Below are 21,812 nucleotides of genomic sequence, written 5' to 3' on the forward strand. Positions count from 1 at the left end.
CAACAAGATGTGGTAGGCAGGATTGAACTTCAGGCTGAGTCAGGGTAGGAGTTATACATAACACCATTTCTTCCAAGGTTTTCCCTTGAATAGTCCTTAAGTATAAAAAAAAAAAAATCATGAGTTCTTGTTACATTCTGAGATTAAATTATACAGAGAAGAGGTAATTAAATGCCTTTGTGATTTTCAGTGAAATACAGAAAAAAGGGGGTTTTTGAAGGGTATTTTCAAATGGGATCATTATTCTTTAACATAAAATCTATATTTCATGAGGGACAGTTCCATGTTTTTTTGTTGCATTCCAAGCTGCATTGACAGTTTGTTTGAAACAGGATGCACGCACAACAAAAGAAGCATTTGTAGACCTGTATTTATAGTGCTTACAACAATGCGCTTCACAGTCTTGTAAAAATTGTCTACACTTATTATTTTAATATTATAATAAGTTCTGCATTTCACCTCAGCCCATTTTTTTTGTCCCTAAAGTATTTGTTGAAACTGAAATCACAGAATATAACAGCCAATACCCACTGAATCAAGAATAAACCCCCTAGTTTCTCTCCCTAGATCAAATCCTTAAATTTAAACATTTCTGTTTACATTACAAAAACCTAAACAAAGACTTGAAAACAGTACAGGAAGTAATTTCCACACAAAAACTGAAACAATGAAATTGAATTTCAGGTAGTTGCCCTCAGGTAGTTTACATTTAAGTTTCTTGCTTCTGCTGGAGCTGGAGAAAACTGGCACAATGTTGTTAAAGATACATATTCTAACCTACACCAGCTGAAGCCCTGGCTTTGCATACACAGAAGTCTAAAAAAAGCAGTTATTAACATCGTGAGGCATGATGTCCAGCCACAATGATAGCTACGTATAATGCAACTGGTAACAACTGTATAAACATGAACAGTGGTAAGGACTAAAAGCTGTAGTTAGAAACTTATTCATCACATATCTCTAAAACCTAAAAGCAAGGATGATATTCAATCATTTGATAAATGTTGAGAATCATGGTACCAAGAAAATGACACACTGGTCAAATTGACCTAATCAATAGGAAAACCTGAGAAATTAGGAAAGCTGATTAGTGAAATGAAATGAAATACATTGAAGAGCTGAAGGAGTAAAATAAAATGACAGAGAAACAATTGCAGTCTAAATGCACCAAAATATCTAAAATGCACATTTACAGTAATGGTCAGAGCTGGATGAAAATGGGAAGTGGTGCAATGACAGTGCATATGGAAGTATAGGGGAAAACAAAAAGGTTAATGTGAAAAAGAAAAGGACCGAATATTAAGTACAACTATATCTTCAAAGTCGCAGAAGATGTTGAGGCTTCACAGTGCTTGTTAAATGGCTAATCCCACGTGCCTGTCCCCAGGAATCCAGTCTTCAATGAGTCTCTAAGCTCTGTTGCCAGTTCATGATGAGAACCACAAGTGACATAAGTCCACATACTGATCTATCTTCATGAACTCTTGTTGCCTTGAATTTTGACTCTGACACCATATCCTAATTTTTTGCCTGACGGAAGATTATTTGTTACTTTAAGAATATATCCAAAGTAGTTTTGTCTCCAGTAACTCATGACTTGAGCATCTGCATCTACAGTATGGGCAGATGATCCCAAAATGCCTTCAGTTTTCCACCATGTCATGCTTTCTCAGAACGCCTTAATCAGCAGATTATAGGCTGCTCTGGAGTCACACTTGCTTCATTTCAGCCAGAAAGGTATGCATATTTACAAAAGAAATATCAAAGATAGCACAGATATACAGTTTTGATTAAGACATTTATTGTGAGGAGGAGACCTGAGTCCTGTTCCCTCTTCTGAAGATTGTTTACAAGGACAAGGACAAAAGTAAAGCCTGCTACCTGGAGTAGAAAAGGAAAATCACATATAAAAGCATTATCTCAAATTACTCAGTCATCAAAGGAATGAAGAGTTTTACCTATACATATTTCTATTCTGAAATGTGCGAATACCTCTATCAAAAATATGCATTCTTTACATTCCCCACCCTAGCAAGGCAAAACATTGTTAAGGGCAAAATGCATGTGAAGCATTTTAGGTAGTGTTGGAATCTCCATTTACATAAGTGCAATTTATACTTATTTTCCCTTTAGATTGGAATTTAATAATCTAAGATTTAGTGATAAACATGCTATTAAAACACAAAAAATATACGGAGAGAGACAGAGACTGTAATTGCTATGAGCATGCAGATGTTTTCTGTTTATATTATAATGTGAGCTGCCATTAGAAGCTCCTAATTATAGCTTGTACGCTGGTGTTCCTGCAATGCTTGCCATTAACCTTCAACTGAATCACCAGTTTTCCATAAGGTGCATTATCATTGCAGTATTCTATCTTTATTTGAAAGTATCAATATATACAGCAAGAAAGGTCTTTTTGAATGTGGCATACAGCGCTTTCTTAAAAAAGAAAACAATAAATAAAAAGAAAAAAATGCCCTAAACTGAGCATAAGGTATTTAGCTCTTACAAGTGGAAACAAAATAAAACAAAACAAAGAAAGATTGTCATTGTAATATCAGGAATTATGAGTTTTTTCAAGAATGGATTTTCTTAAAATGAAGAGAAATACAACGGGGTCTGCAGGAGCAGTTTAGCCATTTCAAGGGATGGGAAATTATGAGGTACAATTAAGTTTGAGGCTAAGCTTGAGAAAATAAGAAGGAAAACTGTATTCCTGGTGCAGTCCAGGAGTTCGTTATATGACAAGCAAGTACCACCAGCTTGACCCGTTCACATTTTCTCCTCCTGGTCTGAAAAGCAAAGTGATATTAAGGCAGACAATTTACTCATTAATAGTAAAAAAAAAATGAAATGGCTTTGTTCCTATTCATTCATATCTACATATCTCAAGAAATTTATTTAAGAAATGAGTGTAGGACTGCGTGAACCCTCAGCAATTTTGCAGATGACACCAAGCTGAGTGGTGCAGTTGATTCAATTGAGGGAAGGGATGTCATCCAGAGGGACCTTGACAGGCTGGAGGAATGGGCTTTTGTGTACCTCATGAAGTTCAACAGGCCAACTGCAAGGTCCTGCACCTGGGGCGGGGCAGCCTCCAATACCAGTACAGACTGGGAGGCAAATGAATTGAGAGCAGCCCTGTGGAGAAGGTCTTGGGGGTATTGGTGGATGAAAAAACGGACATGAGTTGACAATGCGGACTTGCAACTTAGCCCATCTTATTCTGGATTGCACAAAAGGACGTGTGACCAGCAGGTCAAGGAAAGTTACTCTCCCCTTCTACTCTGCTCTTGTGAGACTCCAGTGGCAGTTCTGCATCCAGGTGTGTGGTATTCAGTACAAGAAGGACATGGACCTGTTTATTGGTTTATTGGTTCCAGAAGAGGGCCACAAAAATGGTCAGAGGGATGAAACACCTCTCTTTTGATGAAAGGTTGAGGGAGTTGTCGTTGTTCAGCCAGAAGAGAAGGCTCTGGGGAGATCTTATTGCAGCCTTTCAACACTTCAAAGGTGCCTACAGGAAAGATGGATAGAGACTTTTTCTTAGGACCTGTAGTAACAGGACAAAGGGCAACAGTTTTAAATGGAAAGAGAGTAGATTTAGATTGTATAGAAGAAATATTTTTTTAATAATAAATGATGGTGAGACACTAGAACAGTTTGCCTGGAGAAGCTGTGGATGTCCTATCCCTGGAAGTGTTCAAAACCAAGTTGGGTGGGGCTTTGAGCACCCTGACCAATTGAAAGTTGTCCCTGATCAAAACACGGAGGTTGAAACTAAATGATCTTTAGAGGTCCATTCCAACCCAAACCATCTTCTGATTCTATGAAATACGTTGAAATTAAAAGAGTGATTCAGTTTAGAAAATAGTAATCCCAGAAATAAACTACAACTCATGTAAATGAATCTGCTTTAACCTTTAAAATATTTCTCTTCATTAAAAGCAAGGAGTGCTGCAATAGCCAAAAAATACATATGCAATTTTTACAGAACATCTTTAAAGATGTCCAAAAAGACTTTAAATATTGGTATGAAAAGATCTAATTATCATCCACAATAGAATTATTTTTAAAGTAACATTCTTAAAACATTCTTTTTATGTTTCTTTTTGACAGTCTCTTTAAGCTATTTAAGTAGTTTAAGTTTTTCAGCAGCACTTGTGAGATGTCTTCAGACCTTTGAAAAACAATGGTGAGATTTTCAGACAAGTTTGTGGAGTAGAGATATACCCATGCTGTATTTCTACATGCTTCAGTAGCTAGGCACCATATAGATAAAAATATACTGCCGTAACATTTGCTGCCGTAAGATTTTGACTTGCTTCTTGTATTCCTTATCTCAGATTTAAAGTTACTTCTAGAAGGTCTCAGTGACTCTGAAACTACTTTAAAAAGGGGGACATGAAATGCCTTTCTGAAGGCATTTCATGAATGTACTCATGAATATTCATGAGTAAGTTCAGCAGTATAACACCAGCAATTACTGATGCCTCTTAGATGAGGAATGCATATTCAACTCACCCCCAAATTCAATCTATTCTTTGTCACCAAATCTTTTCTCACTGATAGCTCCAGGACACCTGTTGATTACCACTGGCATCTCATTAAATGAGATGTAATAAAATTATGAACAAGTGTTTGGGGAGAAGAAAATTTTTTAGGAAGAAGATTTGAGACTAAACACAGAAGACAGTGGCTACAACCATGGTGGCTAGGAAATGCAGTTTTCTACAACATACTTTTCCCTTAATTTGGCCTTTATTCCAATTGAACAGTTCCACATAAATTTGTCTCAATTACCACATATTTTGTTGTCAGTTTATGTTTAGAGACTTTTTTTTTTCTTAACTGCCTGGCTCAACCACCACCCTGAAATAGTTTCAGCAAGTTTCAGACTATTGCTTCAGTTGCATCCATTTGATATAAAAACTTTGGAACAGATTCTGCAGTTGCAAATTTATTAGGAAGAAGTAAAATATTTTCATTAATGTTATATGTATCACTGACTTGAAGACAAAGGTGGGAGGGTAAAAAGAAGTGCATAACAGGTACTACTTTATGTTGTTGAATTTAGAAGGTATTTCTGAGATTCAAATTTATACATTTTGTTCATTCTTGTGCTTGCAGATATCTTGAAGGGGTTTTAAGAATGATGGGGACAGATTTTAGTGGGGTCTGTAGTGATAGGACAAGAGGTTATGGTTTTAAACTAAAGGAGGGGAGATTCAGGACCAGACATGAGGAAGAAATTTTTTATTACAAGGGTGGTGAAACACTGGCTCTGGAAACATTCAAAATTAGGCTGGACAGGATTTTCAGCAACATGATCTAGCTGAAGATGTCTCTGCTCATTGCAGGGGGGTTGGACTAGATGACCTTTAAAGGTCCCTTCCAACGCAAACCATTCCACGATTCTGTGATTTATTCTATAAAGTTTATTATGAGCCCTCTCAATAGGGAAGACAATGTCCTACAGAAAAAATGTACACTCATGTTACTGAACTGCTTTGCATTGCTGGCCTTTGTTCAACTATCCTCTTATACAATCCCAAAATATGGGGGCTTTTTTTAATTGCATTGGTAGTCTATAAGACATGAATGGCTTACAGAGACATAAGAAACTCATATTTAAAATAGCTTTCCTATATGTTTCGTAATATGTCTAAAAATTGCTTAGCCTTTTGAAATCTCATACACACAGTCATGAGATTTATATTTTACTTCTGTTAATTCATATGTGCATCTGTGTCTCCTGCCAAGAATTTAAGCCAAACAAAAAAGCTGGATAATTACTCATGTTCGTGAACGTAGCCAAAATGGTAAGGAATCTGTATTCCACAAGTACAAAGTGGAAGTAAAACCAATCATGACACAGAAATCCATACAGTGCAAAACCTGAGTTCAGTCCAGTTAAAAAGAAACATCTCCTCAAGCTATCTCTTATATATTCTAAAGAACTAACTCTACAACTGAAAATCATGAAAAGCACAAAAAGATAATGTTCTGAAATTCTCATCAGACAAAAAGTTAATATTTATCTTAATGCGTGTCATGGAGCAGCAAGAGTGGGGCTGCTACGAGCTATGGGTAATCACAACACCAGTCAGGGGCAGCACCATCTCCAAAAAAGGATGCAATCCTGCTGTACCCTACTGAGCAGGGCTGGTGAGAACAACAGGCTCGCTTGACAGTCAGCTCATCCAACAAATGCAAGATCAGGCCTGGGAGGAGCCCAGCCAGGAAGTGAGTGTTAGCAGAGTTCACGGCTTGGCACAGGCTTTCTTGCAAACGTTCAGGTGAGGGTGGGAGATGGGACTCCAAGCTGAAATGGAGCCCCTGGGACACAGGTATGAGTCAGGGGCCCAGGACAGGCTGTTCGTGGCAATTATGGTCAGCTGGTGCACTGAGGGCCTTGACCCTGGAAGAAAATCCTTTGATCAGAAATTAAACTAGATAATATAAAGAGGTTCCTTACAGCTTAAGCAGCATGTTTGCAAACTAAGTACTCCCCAAAGCTGAGTGTAACAAAATGGTAAGTTTTGTGCAAGAAGAGTTTGACCATTACACACACAAAATACTGCAATTTTTTTTTTTTAAGAAGCCCACGCACCCATACATTTCAAACTGTGGGTTTTTTTGTTGTTCTTTGTTTCAGCTTCTGTGCGGTTCCTAAAAACTGATGCATTCTAATGAATATGGAAGGGTTTTTTTCATATATCTGGACATCGTCCTGATATTGCAGAGCCTCCAAGAATGGTGCACACCCACTGGGGAGCATTTAGAATGTGCACTACAGGGACTTTATCCCCCTCTACAGTATGTAAAACTTTGATTGGGCAGGACAGTCTCGACTGGCAGATTCCTTAGTGTTGACTAATCAGGTGGCTTTTGCTAAATTTGTATCCCAATGTTTGAAGCTCCCACGACCCATTGCTCTCAGTGTAGTCTTTAACTGTATAGTTTCATTTTCCAGGAGGCTTGTTCGTGATAGAGATGTGATATACCCATTCAGTGCCCTGCTCTTTGTCCCATATGTCTGTGAGGTTGTTTTGCAAATGAGTCCTGTTGTCTGATTCAGTTCTTTCTGGGGTGCCAGTCACCACCTGACTTGCTCCTAAAGGCCCAGGATAGTGTTCTGGGCAGTGGCATTGGCCATGGGATACACTTCCAGCCATCTGCTGGTTGCTTCTACCATTGTAAGCACATGGTGCTTGCCTTGGTGGGTTTGTGGGAATGTGATATAGTCAATCTGCTAGGTCTCCCTGTCAGCCATTGTCCTCAATATCAGCGAGGTAACCACTTGGCTTGCTTGACTGGAGTGTATGTTTCACACTTGTGGATAACCTGTGCAATAGTGTCCATGGTCAAATCCACCCCTTGATCACAAACCCATCTCTACATTGCAGCTCTTCCTTGGTGTCCTGAGGTGTCATGGGCCCACCAAGCTGTGAATATTTCACCTTTGTGTTGCCAGTCCAGATCCACCTGAGCCGCTTCTATGTTAGCAGCCTGATCTACCTGATGGTTATTTTGATGTTCTTCAGTGGCACAACTCTTGGGTACGTGAGAATCTGCATGACATACTTTTGCAACAAGGTTCTCTACCTGAGCAGCAGTATCTTGACACAATGCAGTAGCCCAGATGGGTTTGTATCTATGCTGCCACTTGCTCCATTTCCACTGCAGTAACCAGCCAAATGGGGCATTTGCCACCACCCAAGAGCCAGTATAAAGTACTGGCCATTGCTCTTGTTCAGCAATATCTAAAGGCAGCTGGATGTTTTTCACCTCTACAAACTGACTCAATTCACATCCATCAGTGGCTTCTTGTTGCAGATGGGTTTTTTACATGGTTTAGATTTAACAGCAGTTTGAAGTTTATTAAGGTAGATCACAAGTTTAATATATGATTTCTAATAACACTTAATCAACAGCTGATTTGTAAAGTAATTTAAATCAATTCAATGGGATATATGAACTGTTAATATAGCTGCTTAGTCACAGATTCAAGAACAGCAAGGGTCACACTATATTATATTTACAAAGAGATAAAACAGATCACAGATAGACACGCACACAGAGGTATCGATAAAAACACATATATACAGATCTGTAAAACACACATATACATACACACATTAATCATGGATACTTGAATATATGTGGAGATATACCTGTGGCCAAAATTTCCCCCTCATGATTAGCAAATCACTCACTTTTGATGTGTCAGCATTGTCAATGGGCGCTCCTTGAAATCTATCTTCACCCACAGCTTTGTGGCATCATCATGAGGGGACTTCAGGTGACGTTCCACCTCAGAGGAAAGATACAAATTGGCAGCCTGCTCCCATCCCAGAGTGCTCAACCTGCCTCACTTAGGTCATGAGACTTTGGTCAGTATTTTTCTACAACTCACCTTAGGCTTACCTGATATTTCCCAAACTGGGCAATGATCCAGTTAGTAGTAATTTCAGGTACAACCAGGGGCTACCAGATTGTCCCAACTCATTCTTTGATCAAGACAAGAGCAATGCTGTCCCGTTTTGTGATCACCAGGTGAGGAGTGTGACTTCATTTTGATTCATTGCACTTGTGATTAAGGCAAGAACACTTGTAACTAGGGTGGGAACAGTATATCAGCTTGTCTTGAGATTGCCAGGTGGCCCTGGGGTTGGTCTGTACCACCAAACTTCTGTGACTCACCATGTAGGACTCCACACAACAGCTTACCACTTCTGATGCTTTCTTACAATATGATAGGAACCATCAGTGAACAGGGTATATCGCTTCCCATTTTCTGGCAGTTTATTATACAGTCGGAACTCTTTAGCATGTGTCACCTCCTCTTCTGGCAATATTCTGAAATCTTCACTTTCTGGCCAGTTCATAATCACTTCCAAGATTCCTGCACAACTGGTATTTCCTATTTGAGCGTATTGTGGGATCAGTGTGACCCACTTACTCCATGTAGCATCAGTTGCGTGATATATAGAGGGGACCTTCGCTTTGAACATCCAGCCCAGCACCAGCAGTTGGGGTGTCAAGAGGAGCTGCGCTTCAGTACCCACCACTTCTAAAGCAGCTGAAACCCTTTCATATGCTGCCAATATCTCTTTTTCCGTCAGAGTATAGTGAGCTCCAGATCCTCTGTATCCAAAACACCAAAAGCCATGGGATTGACCTTGAGTCTTCCCTAGTGTTTTCTGCCAGAGGCTCCAGGCAGAGCCATTCTCCCCAGCTGTGGTGTAGAGCATATTTTTAATATCTTGTTCTGCCAGGACTGGCCCAAGAGTTGCTGCATGGACTACCTCCTGTTTAATTTGTTCAAAGGCTTGTCCTTGTCCAGGAACCCATTTGAAATAATTCTCCTTCTGGGTCTCTTGATAGATAGGGGTCACAATCTGACTGTAATTTGGAATATGCATTCTCCAAAAACCCACAATACTGAAGAAAGCCTGTGTTTCCTTTTTGCTAGTTGGAGGAGACATAGCTGCTGTTTTGTTGGTCATACCCACTGAGATCTGATGATGCCTATGTTGCCATTTTATTCCTAAAAAGTGGATCTCCTATGCAGGTCCCTTGACCTTACTTTTTATTTTTTTTCTTTCTGGCAAAACTGGTTTTTAGAAGATTTTGGACTATTTTCTCATCTTTCTCGAAAAGCATGTTCTCTTCTGCGTGTTGCCTCACATGATGATGTCATCAATGTATTGCAGGTGTTCCAGAGCTTCACCCTGTTCCAGTGCAGTCTGGATCAGTCCATGACAGATGGTAGAGCTGTGTTCCCACCCCTAGGGAAGTCAGTTTTAAGCATATTGGACACCCCTCTAGGCGAAAGCAAACTGTGACCTGCACTCTGCTGCCAAAAGGATTGAGAAAAAAAGTGTTAATGATGTCAGCTGTGGCATACCACTGGATGTTTTTGACTCCATTTCATACTGAATTTCTAGTATGTCCAGCACAGCAGCACTTAGTGGTGGACTGACTTCATTCAGCTGCCAGTCTCCAATCTCCATTGGAATTGCGCACTGGCCATATGAGAGTGTTAAAGGGCAATGAGTAATGCTGATCATTCCTTGGCTCTCCAGCTGTTGAATCAGCTTATGGATGGGAATCAGAGAGTCTTGGTGTGATATTGCTGCCAATGCACCATTGTAGTGATTGCCGCCTCTTGTTCTTTGGCCTTTATTCGCCCCACAATGGAAGGGTCCTCCACAAAACAGGGCAAGGTAGACAGCTGTTTAGTTTCCTCCATCTCCAAGGCAGCTATACCAAAAGGCCACCGATACCTTTTTGGGTCCTTGAAATACGCTCTTCTGAAGTAGCATATACCAAGAATGCATGGAGCCTCTGGGCCAGTCACAATAGGGTGCTCTTGCCAGTCCTTCCCAAGCAGGTTTACTATAGCTTCCAATACAATTACCTGTTGGGATGCCCCTGTCACTCCAGAAATATCAATGGGTTCTGCCCCTTGATAGCTTAATGTCATTAGAGTACAACTGTACACTGGTTTGTACTAGTGCCTTACACTGCTGTGAGTCTGATGTGCCAGGCCATCAAATCCACACAGTTCAATAAACCCAGTTGTCCCTTTCCTCCACTTGGCTGCAGGCAGGGCTCATTCTGGTCACAGTATTTGTTGCTCGCTTCCTGTAAATATGAATCAGAAGTCACTCTATTCAGATCAGGAGTAAGATCCCACTATATCCTCTCTCTTGAGCAAAGGAGCACTTACTCCTCATAGCTGAGACACTGCTCCATCATAGCTGAGACAATGCTCCATGCAGGTGTGGAGTAGGGCATATCCTCTTTGAATTGCTGGAACTCCTAGGACAGTTTCTTCACAGATGGGACGCAGTCCTTTAGGGAGGAAGAGAGACTTTCTTTGTATTGCCCAAGTTGGCCAGCCAATTCATCTGCCATTTGTCCTTCTCCTTCTTTCCAGGTCATTACTGCCAATGAGTTGGCATATAGCTATGGTGTGCTCTGTACAAACTTCCTCTACTTGGGTCACGTGCACTGGACTTCATCTGGCTCTCTGGATATCTGCTTGTTGTCCAGGTCATCATAAATCACCTCCAGCATGGCTAATACCCTCAGGTACTGGATACCTCCCTCCATGGTGGTTCACTTGCCTGAGCGATATATAATGTCTTCCTTGAAGAGATACCTTTCATTCACACCTGACAGGAGTCACCTTGAGAGGCTGAGGGCTTGTACTCCCTTTCCAACCGTTTTGTCAACACCTCCTTCCCTAGAAAGGGATCCCAGCTGCTTGGCTTCCCTAGTCTCCAATTCCAGGCTACTGGCCCTGTTATCCCAGTACCAAAGTAGCCAGGTGATAATGTGTTTGCCTGGACAATGGCTGAAATGTTTTTGCATATCTTACAGTTCATTCAGGGATAATGACGGGATGGTTACCACCTCATTTATGAGTTGTGCCTCTTCATCTTCCTGTTCTTGTGATGGCCCTGCTTTGGAGTAGCCTACCTGGTCCAATTCTTCCTCTTCCCTCTTCTTAGTAGGAGTTTCTTCCGTTACTAAACAAGCTGTGACCTTCGCATCCAATATTTCTTCTTTTTTATACGGGCAACTGATGCTGACACGTGTTGATTCTTTGGTTCAGCTGCAGTGCTTGCTGCTCTGATTGCAGTGCCTGTCGTTTTATTGTCGGATCCAGAGATCTTCTATTGCCCTTGAGGGTACCAAGTGTTGTTGAACAGGACTCGATGGGCATCAGATAGGCCTTGGCATGTTGCAATGACTTGTGTCTCTCTGGAATTGCCACGATGACAGCACAGTTTTTCTGAGTATTTTGTAGTTTTTCAGGATTCTGCACATGTTCAGAGGTGAAGTTCCAAAATATTGGAGGTGCTCACTGTCCTAGGTACTTAGCCATAATATCCCACACACCCTGCCACTCGTGACTATCCAGCCTCAGGGCATTCTTGAATATTCATTTAACCTTAAACAAGATCTGAAACACTTTCAGGAGACATTGCAATAGAAACATCCCAAGAACATTCAGCATTCTTAAGAGTTGTTGTAGCCAGCCTGGAGAAGGGGAAGGTGAAAGAGTGGGGAAAAGTGTGTCTCCCCATCCACCCCAGAGATAGGTTATCCAAGGAGAAAAGGTAAAGAGTGTAATTATTAGTAGTTTCCAAGAGATGGCTAATGAAGTACAGACACAATGGCATTGCTGAGTAGAAATACCAGGCTAGTCTCACTACCAGTAATTTAATTATAACATAAAACAATGTTCAATAGTACAGCAAAATTAAAACTTTAATCCAGTCCCCAGAGATGATAAACAGCAAAACAGGGAACATATCCAGCAAGTACAGTGTCATATAACACCACCCTGAGAACAAGCACAACTCTGAAAGCAAATAAATCAACATTGTGACCAGCTACCATTAAACTAATATAGTGTATGCTTATAACAAATTTGTTTTAACATGCTCTGGTCAGATCTGTCATTCTCCCAACACTTCTAGCCCCACACTGGGCACTAAAAAAGGACTCCCATGGTTTAAACCCAGCTGGTAATGAAACATCACACACCACTCGCTCACTCATTCCCCCAGTGGGATGAGGGAGAGAAGTGCTCAGCCATCTCCAGGAAAGCTGGACTCCATCATGCATAGCCGTGACTTGGGAAGACATATGCCATAACTCCAAACATCCCCTCCTTCTTTTTTCTTCCCCCATCTTTATATGTTGAACACAACATCATATGATATGGAATATCCCTTTGGTGAGTTGGGGTCAGCTGTCCCAGCTGTGTTGCCTCACAGCTTCTTGTTCACTCCAGTATCCCACTCGCTGGTGGGGTTGTGTGAAGGATCAGAAGAGGCCTTGGATCTCTGCAAGTCCTGCTCTGCAATAACTGAAACATCCCTGTCTTATCAACACAGCACAAATCCAAAACACTGTCCCATACCAGCTACTTTGATGAAAATGAACATTATCCCAGCCAAAACTATTACAGGCATCTTCAATGTTTTCCTCACAGAGAAAGAATCTACCGATTCCACTGGCACTGTAATTCAGACTTAGAATGTTGTTTGCTTTTTTCTTTGTTAATTCAGCTGGTTTTGACATCTTTTTTAATTATATGCCAACATAAAACATTGAAAGTATTGTTTATGTTTATCTGCTTTATGAACTGTGTCATTATTTTTTAGACCATTCTTTAAATAATACTGAATGTCATTTAAGTGCTCCATCTTACCACATTTTGTGCATGTGTCTTTCCTTGACAATAAGATTAAAAGAATATAAATAAAATTATTTCTTTGTAATGATGGAAAGTCCTCCTAAATTGCTTTTATCTCTTCCAGTTAATGAGCACTTCTGGCAGAAGAAGACAACATTGAGGACAGCATTAAAGATGGTTGTAATGAAATGCATGAGCCACCCAGCTTTTGTGAATATCTGTACAGGAGCAAACCCAAAGTACAGCATAGACTCTGGGTCACAGACTGAAGGGGGACAAAGACTTTGTCTGGTTTTGAGGTCCTACTGTCAGTAGACAAGGTATCTGTCATTCTGCAAACATAATTAAGCACATTCAAGGGCAAATAAATCTACATGAATGTAAACTTTCACATTTTCCCTAATAACTCAGTTAAACCTAAGCCTAAGGGGATGTAATAAGGATTAATTAAAGTAATTCTTTACAAATACTTTACGGAGAGGATCTTTTGAAAGTTGAGGAGTTTGCAGTAATTTATTTCTGAGGACAGAATTAAATATTTTTTCTAGGAAAGTTTCCATTAATTTTAGTAGCCTGACAATTTTACCATTTTTATATCAATACTTTTTCCTCTAGATTCTTGGTGTTTCTCCTTAGTACTAAACAAACAAAAAGAAAGATGACACTTTCTTGCATTGCAAAAGAGATTCTCAGCATACAAGTTAATCCTAAGTGAAATATTCACTAGCAGTCCTGCAAAGTCAGAAGTTACACTCCCAAATTCAAACATTTCTACCCTTTATACTCTACTTGCCAGAATCCCAAGTCCTGACTACCTTTTCCTTTTGAAACTCATCATAAAACATTTTTTCTTGTCCCCAGCCAACCAACTACTGGACCAGCTTCTCCCTTCTGCTAGGTTTGTTGACCTAATCTCATACTTCCATTTCTGCAATTTCCTTTGCCTGTCTCCTTTCCTCCCTCTTCCTCAGTTATTATTATCTTTGCATTCACATCAGGAAACTTCTTTAAACATATTGTCCATGTTAAAAATGAAGTAAGGTAAATTCCAAAAGAGGTAATCTTTCTGGTTTTGTCTGAGTTACTCAGACCATGCTCATAGCATCTAAGCTGCAACTGCTGGGTGCAACCTGTTCAGTCCTTGACTGAAATACAGCTGTGTGGATGGGATGGGATGGGTAGTGACCACACATTTATTAAAATTTAATTTTTTTGTCATGGCATGCAAATAATTTTTTTTTAAGGTTTAAACCATATCAAATTGGGACAGGGTTCATATGGTTGATAAAAGGCACAAAGGCCTCACAGGTGCTACTTCACCATTAAATTGTACCTGTGTGCTCCAAAACCTGGTGAAGTTAAAGATTTTTAGAGATGAGGTCAACAGAATTTTAAATGATAGAAAATAGTTTATTTTTCAGTGGCCTTGGTTCTGGTTACATTGGGAAAGTGGGAGGGGAACCCATGAAAAGATTACCCTGAGAGACCTTCAGTCAAAAAAATTAAAATACCTACTTTCTAGCAGGAGCTTAGAATTCAGGGAGCCAGGCAAGGCTTGCTTACCTAGGTATGAAATGTATCTTTCTTCTGGATCTATATTTACACAGATCTATTTTTATCTGGATCTATTTTTACTCTCCTGACAGTTTATTTTCTAACAGTTGGGAAGTTAAAACTCTGTAATTCAGTGGACATATTTTTTTGTTTGTTTTACATTTATTTAATATTATTTATTATGAGGCCAATTTTAAGGTCAATTATGAGGCCAAATCAAAGACATTGTTTCATCTTCATTTAGGAAAAGTGGTTATTTCTTAAATTTAGGCATATAAAAGCTTGCTCACATTGACAGAATGTTGGACACCTGCTGCTGACTTCCTGTGAGAAGCCAGACATATAGCAAAAATATATATTCAGGAGAGATCTACTCAGTTTTTGCTGGAAGAAGAGAGTAAGACTTCAGCAAACTTCTGTAAGTCAAACTTGTAATTATGGCTCCCCAAAAGGTAAATTTATTGCATTTAGAGCCACTAAGGCATTTTAAAATTTGATATATGATTTTTGTGCTCTGACGTTGAACACTACAGTAGAATAGTTGTTTAAAAACTACCCTGAACAACTTGACACTGGATGTGTTACCTCAGTGCTACATGTTGATTGAACAAGGTCTCACTAACTTGAATTTGAAGTGCTTCATCAAACTAAAATGGTACCAACAAGTGAGCCCAAAAGACCCACTTGTGCACTAATGATAATAAAGCAGAATTACACATAGCCACCATGATCAGATTGCTAATCTGTCCCCTGAAATCTCACTGATTTACAAGAATCAGACATTCATTACAGGGAATAAAGCTTTTCTACACATTTTATAACTTAACCTACACAGAAAGTAGACACACAGCAGCCCTGCCAACATAGTGTAACTCTTTAAAAAGAAGATACCGCAATGGACTTTTATGCAGTGTTAAAGAACAGTAGAGAACAATCACACACAATGCTACTAAAATAAGACCTAAAATAACACCTAAAATGTAGCCTCTTACTAAGCACTCACACTTTCCTTTCTTTATTCATCAGAATATGTATTTCTCAGAGTTAATACATCCCCATCATGAAAGAATAACTGCAAAATAGATTGGAAAGATAGAACATGCCAAGAACTGTTGGATGTGAGGAAATGTGAGGAGATACCATCGATGAGTGCAAAACCAAGAAATTGTAACAGCACCTTATGATCTGAAAGAGTGGAAACAGTCTGGGAAAGTAAAATTGGTCTGAAAGAACAGAAAATGTTATCATCTATTGGCTGTTAAAGGTGAAAAATAGAAATTAACATCTATTGGCTTCTTGAAGTGGCAGTGTCTTAGGCTTTCTTATGCCTCTATGATATAGACGGATTAAATTTTCAAAACGGAGTCTCTCTGTCTGAGAAGCCCTTTAGTTTGTGAAACAGTACATATGCACACACAGCCACACAGACCAACATGGGCAGAAACACTAAACACTCGTGCAAAGACAAGCAACACTAATGTTCCCCTCCAGCTGATCAGGATAAAGGTCTGCCAATGGGAAACATATACATATATGCAATTCACAACACTCTAGCAACTTGGCATAGACATACAGTCCATCCAGTAAAGGGACCTGTATCCTCAGTTTCCCCGCCTGCTGACACCTGCTCACATGAGGTAGTGAGAACACAGTCCGAATCTGCTGGTACAGACCCTTTTACTCATAGACACACCCCACCCTCTCCCACAGAAGCACATATAAGAGGGCCTCCCATTTGATCCCCTGACCTCACAGTCTCTCTAGCAGTTGGCCTAGGCCTACAGATTCCTATGGTAACCAACTCCTCCAGTTGTATGTCCTCTCAGACCACTTAGCCTGCTCACCAACAAGACTGACCATAATTGCTGCCATACACACCCACAGTCACTACCATTGCTGGCACCACAGACAGGTGGGACATGTGACATATTGTCCCTACTTCAGTTACCAACACATAAATTTTAACTTAATCTGGTCTCTCTGAGTGTTGGCCTAACAGACATAGGAGCTTCTATTACCCTTGGCTCCTCCCCTAGTTATGGCCACTTAGCTCTCCATAAACAGGAAAAGAGAAATAGGGTCTGATGACAAGGCAGGACAGTCTGCAGCAGTAAGACACAGGGCATGGACAAGGCAAGCATAGTGAACGGCAGATAATATGAGGGGCAACAGGCACAGACTGAAGCATAGGAGGTTCCATCTAAACATGAGGAGAAACTTCTTTACTTTGAGGTGCCAGAGCCCTGGACCAGGCTGCCCAGAGTGGGTGTGGAGTCTCCTTCTCTGGAGACATTCAAACCCGCCTGGACGTGACCCTGTGCGATCTATTGTGTGTGAACCTGCTTTAGCAGGGGAGTTGGACAAGATGATCTCCAGAGGTCACTTCCAATTCCAACCATTCTGTGATTCTGTGATTATCTACATGAGACCAGAGTTTTTTATCCCCTTTTTCATCTCCAGACTTCTTGATATTTTTCCTTCCTCTCCCCAGGTTTGCTTCCTCTTCAAAACATTCTATAGGAAATCTGCCCCAAACACTCTTTACCCACATTCTGTAGTGTGTCCTATACCCCTTATGCCATAACCTTCCGTGACTTTTTAAGTGCTCTGGAGAGCTTTTCCCATTAACTCATTTGGATGAGTTTCCCACATACAGAGGTGGAATTCGGATGCTAGAGGTGGACACTGCTTGCTTCACTATTGCAGAGATCTTCAGCCTATTGAGTCCCAGAGAAGATCTTGTCTCTCTTTCATCTTCTCTGATGCTGTGCAACCTGCTCTCAGCTCCCATGACTCCTCCATTTGGTGGCACAACTTCTCCAAGACAGCGTAGGACAGGGGGACATCTCTCTTGGTGGTAGGGAATGGCCATGGGCACTCCCTGCAGCCTGGGGTTTGAAGGGCTGCATCCACCATGTGAAACTCAGCCTGTGTCAAAGCCTCTGCCCTGACAAGGAGAGCTGCTCCAACACCTGCGGAGGAAACTGCTCTGTACCACATTGCCACCATGTCTAAGGCTGTGTACTGTGGTACAAAATTTTCAATTTACGGTAATCTGTAGTAATAAATCTTAAAATCTTAAAAATCTTGAAAAGCCTTTGTAAATCACTTATGCTGCCAAAGACTATTCTATCTGTTAAGGAAGACACATATCGCTGTGTGAAGGAGACAGAACATTCCCGTATGTGGAGAGTCCAGCACAAGTTCGAGGCAACATAGTAGTTGTTGAAAAGCTAATACAGGTTCTGTTAAGAAGAAGCAATAAAATACGTGGTCCTGTGTCCCAGTGCTTCTGACAGTGATGATGATTTCAGCTTCTACTTAGAGCAGAAACAAGCAGGCATTTTCAGGAACCAGATTTCTGTAAACAGAAATTTTAATATATTATCAAATTCATCGTTTTCATTTGCTTTTACAAATATATTTTCTGTTACAAAACCTCCACTGTAAGCATTTTAAGGATGGTTGTTATACATGGGAAATAAATGTGCTGTGAGACACATTTTTTAAAAATAAACTCTTATTAAGATGGGCTATTTTGTAAAAATTACTTCAAGGTATACACAGAATGGACAAAATACTTTGATTTTAAACAAAATGCAGAGACTCAAGAACGCTAAACAGCATTTTGAAATTATATTAAATGTAAGTCCATGCATGAACTTCTGTAGTGCGCAGACTATAATTCTCTGCTTTGATCAGAAACAAGGAACTTCTACATATCTTCTACATATCATTTTTCAAAGAACTGTATAAGGAAGAAGAAGTTAAATAAAAGTAACTTTTAGGCTTTTTTTACTAAAGTGAAGCTGTTTTAAGACCCTCTTCAGTAATTACTTTTGTTGTGACTGATTTAAAGCCAGACATCAACTAGAATCACACAGCCACTCACTCTCCATGGCCCCCCCAAGTGAGAAGGAGGAGGGAATCAAAAGGGAAGGGAGAAACTCATGGGCTGAGGTAAGAACAGTTTAATAAGACAGGAAAGGAAGAGATGACGATGATGATAATGATGATAATAATTAGATTGATTGATTGATTGATTGATAGATAGATAGATAGATAGATAGATAGATGAAATAAATAAATAGATGGTGCACAATGCAATTGCTCAGGAACACTGGTCCCATACAGCTGATCTCAGAAGACTGGAGATTCAGACAGCAAGTCATGCTCAAATATGATCACACAGAACAGCTGATGCCAGAAAGAGAGTACCCACATACTTTGGAACTATTTCCAGTAAATAAACACAGAGTCAGAAATGCTATATGAACATATCTAAGCAATACTGTGGAAAACTCGCAATGTTAATAAAAATAATTTTACTAAGAGAAAACTAAATTCCTGCTAATTCTGTGGCATTAGTCTCTGCTGGGCAGTTTGTCAAATGAGAATTGCAAGACTGAGTTTGAAATATTGAGCCCCCTTGTGGAAGACTTGCCTCTAACTCCTCTGTTTCTGAAAATTTTTCAAGGGTAGAAATATAAAACCGTTCAAGACACATCATCATTCATAACTGACTGCAAATATCTTGTGTTTGTTTAGAGGCAGATATTTAACATTTGGAGAAAATTTTTAGCAAAGTTTTAATCACTTGTCTGTATCCTGGTAAGTAGACTGCTTTTAAACATTAGCACTGTTATCTCGTCAAACAGAATGATATAGAACAAAATAAACATTTTCATTCACTAAAGTGCTCTTTCCTTTTTACCTTTGAAATAAAATGTAGATGATATTTAATTATTCCTATGATGCACTGTATTTCACGTATCTGAAAAAAAAATAACACTAACAAAAAAGAAGATCCAGTATTTCCAGCACATTCAAGTTATTACTAAATTGGGTGAGCAATGAAATTTATATCAAGGTTGTGTTTGTTTTTCACAGATGTGAAGTGTTGTATATGACTATTAAAAACAAAATAATACAAAACCAAAGCTAAACCAACAACAACAAAACAGGTATGGTAAAGGATTTTGTATACAAAATACCACAAGATACGAACAAGTGGTATACTTTTATCAAGTACAGAATACTATTTATAATAGATTTTGACAACCTTATCTCCAACTGCACTTGGCAATACATCTCCAGATTTAAGTGGAGTACAAAATCCTTCAGCAATATGAAAAGAATATACTTCCATTGAAAAACCAAACCAAACCAAACCACCAGCAATAACAACAAAACAAAAAGAAAACAAACAAAAAAACCACCACCACCACCACCAACAAAAAAACCCCACCTAACTCTTGCTAACATGAAAATGGGAGAAGTGGCTGATATGTCAGAGGTCATGTTGCCATCCAGAGGGAACTATATAAGCTGGAGAAATAGGCTGGCAGAAACCTCATGAAGTTCAACACAGGGAAGCTGAAAGTCCTGCAGCTGGGAAGAAACAACCCTGGGCACCAGGAGATGCTGAGGAATGACACAACTGGGAAGCAGTTTGGTAGAAAAGGACCTGGGAGTCCTGGTAGACCTTGCAGGAGAGAAGGCTGGTGGAATTCTCTGTTGTATTAGGAGGAGTGTTGCCAGAAGGTTGACAGAGGGGATCCTTCTGCTCCACTCAGCACTCGTAAGGACACGCCTGGAGCCCTGGGTCCAGTCCTGGGCTCCACAGTACAAGAGAGACATGGAAATTCTGGACAGAGTTCATCAAAGGGCAACGTAGATGGCAATGGGGCTGGAGCATCTCTCCTACAAGGAAACACTGAGGGTTCAGGGACTGTGTAGCCTGGCGAAGAGGAAGCTCAGGGTGGGGGGTATATTATTGATGTATGTAAATTCCTAAAGCAAGACTGCAAAGAGGATGGAGCCGGGCTCATTTCAGAAGTGCCCAGTGACAGGACTAAGGGCAATGGGCCCAAACTGAAACACAGGAGTCCCCATCCGAACATTGGGAAACACTTTTTTACTGTGAGGGTCACCAAGCACTGGCACAGGTTGCCCAGGGAGGTTGTGCATTCTCCATCTTTGGAGATATTCAAAAGCCCTCTGGATGTGGTCCTGGTCAAATGGGTGTAGGTGGCCCTGGCTGAGTAGGATGGTTGCACCAAATGCCTTCTTAAGGTTCCTTTCAGCTTCAACCAACCTGTGATATTGTGACTGGATGTTGTTCACCTGGGCTTTAATAAAGCTTTTGACACTGTTCCCCACAGAATTTTCTGGGAGAAACTGGCTGCTCACAACTTGGATGGGAATACTCTTCATTGAATAAAAAACTGGCACAAAGAGTTGTTATGGATGGAGTTAAATTCAGTTGGTGGCCAGTCACAAGTGGTGTTCCCCAGGGATCAGTAGTTGGGCTAGTTCTGTTTAATCTCTTTATCAATGATCTGGATGAGGGGATCAAGTGCACCCTCAGTGAGTTTGCAGATGACACCAAGTTGTGTGGGAGTGTTGATCTGCTAGAGGGAAGGAAGGCTCTACAGAGGGATTTGGACCAGCTGGATCAATGGGCCGAGGCCAATTGTACAAGGTTTAATAAGGCCAAGTGCTGGGTCCTGCACTCGGGTCTCAACAACCCCATGAATTCTACAGTCTCGAGGAAGAGCAGCTGGAAAGCTGCCTGAAGGAAAAAGACCTGGGGGTGTTAATCAAGAGCAGCTGAATATGAGCCAACAATGTGCCCAGGTGGCCAAGAGGCCACGAGCATCCTGCCTTGTATCGGCAATAGTGTGGCCAGCAGGCCCAGGGCAGTGACCGTCCCCTGTGCTGGGCACAGGGGAGGCCAAACCTTTTATCCTGGAGTCAGTTTTGGGCCCCTCATGACAAGAAAGACCCAGAGGTGCTGGGAATGAGTTCAGAGATGCGTAGTGGTAAGATCAGAGTAGATATTAGGAAAAAATATATCTTACCGTGAAGATGTTTAAGCACTGGAACAAATTACCGAAGCAGGTTGGGGAATATCCATCCTTGGAGATATTCAGAACTCAGCTGGACAAGGCTGTAAGGGCGATTAAAAACTAACAAGTAAACCAAGTTGCCCAGAGAGATTATGAAGTCTCCATTCTTGGACATACCTAAA

This window comes from Caloenas nicobarica, chromosome 20 (assembly GCF_036013445.1).
Source record: "Caloenas nicobarica isolate bCalNic1 chromosome 20, bCalNic1.hap1, whole genome shotgun sequence".
Taxonomy (NCBI): domain Eukaryota; kingdom Metazoa; phylum Chordata; class Aves; order Columbiformes; family Columbidae; genus Caloenas; species Caloenas nicobarica.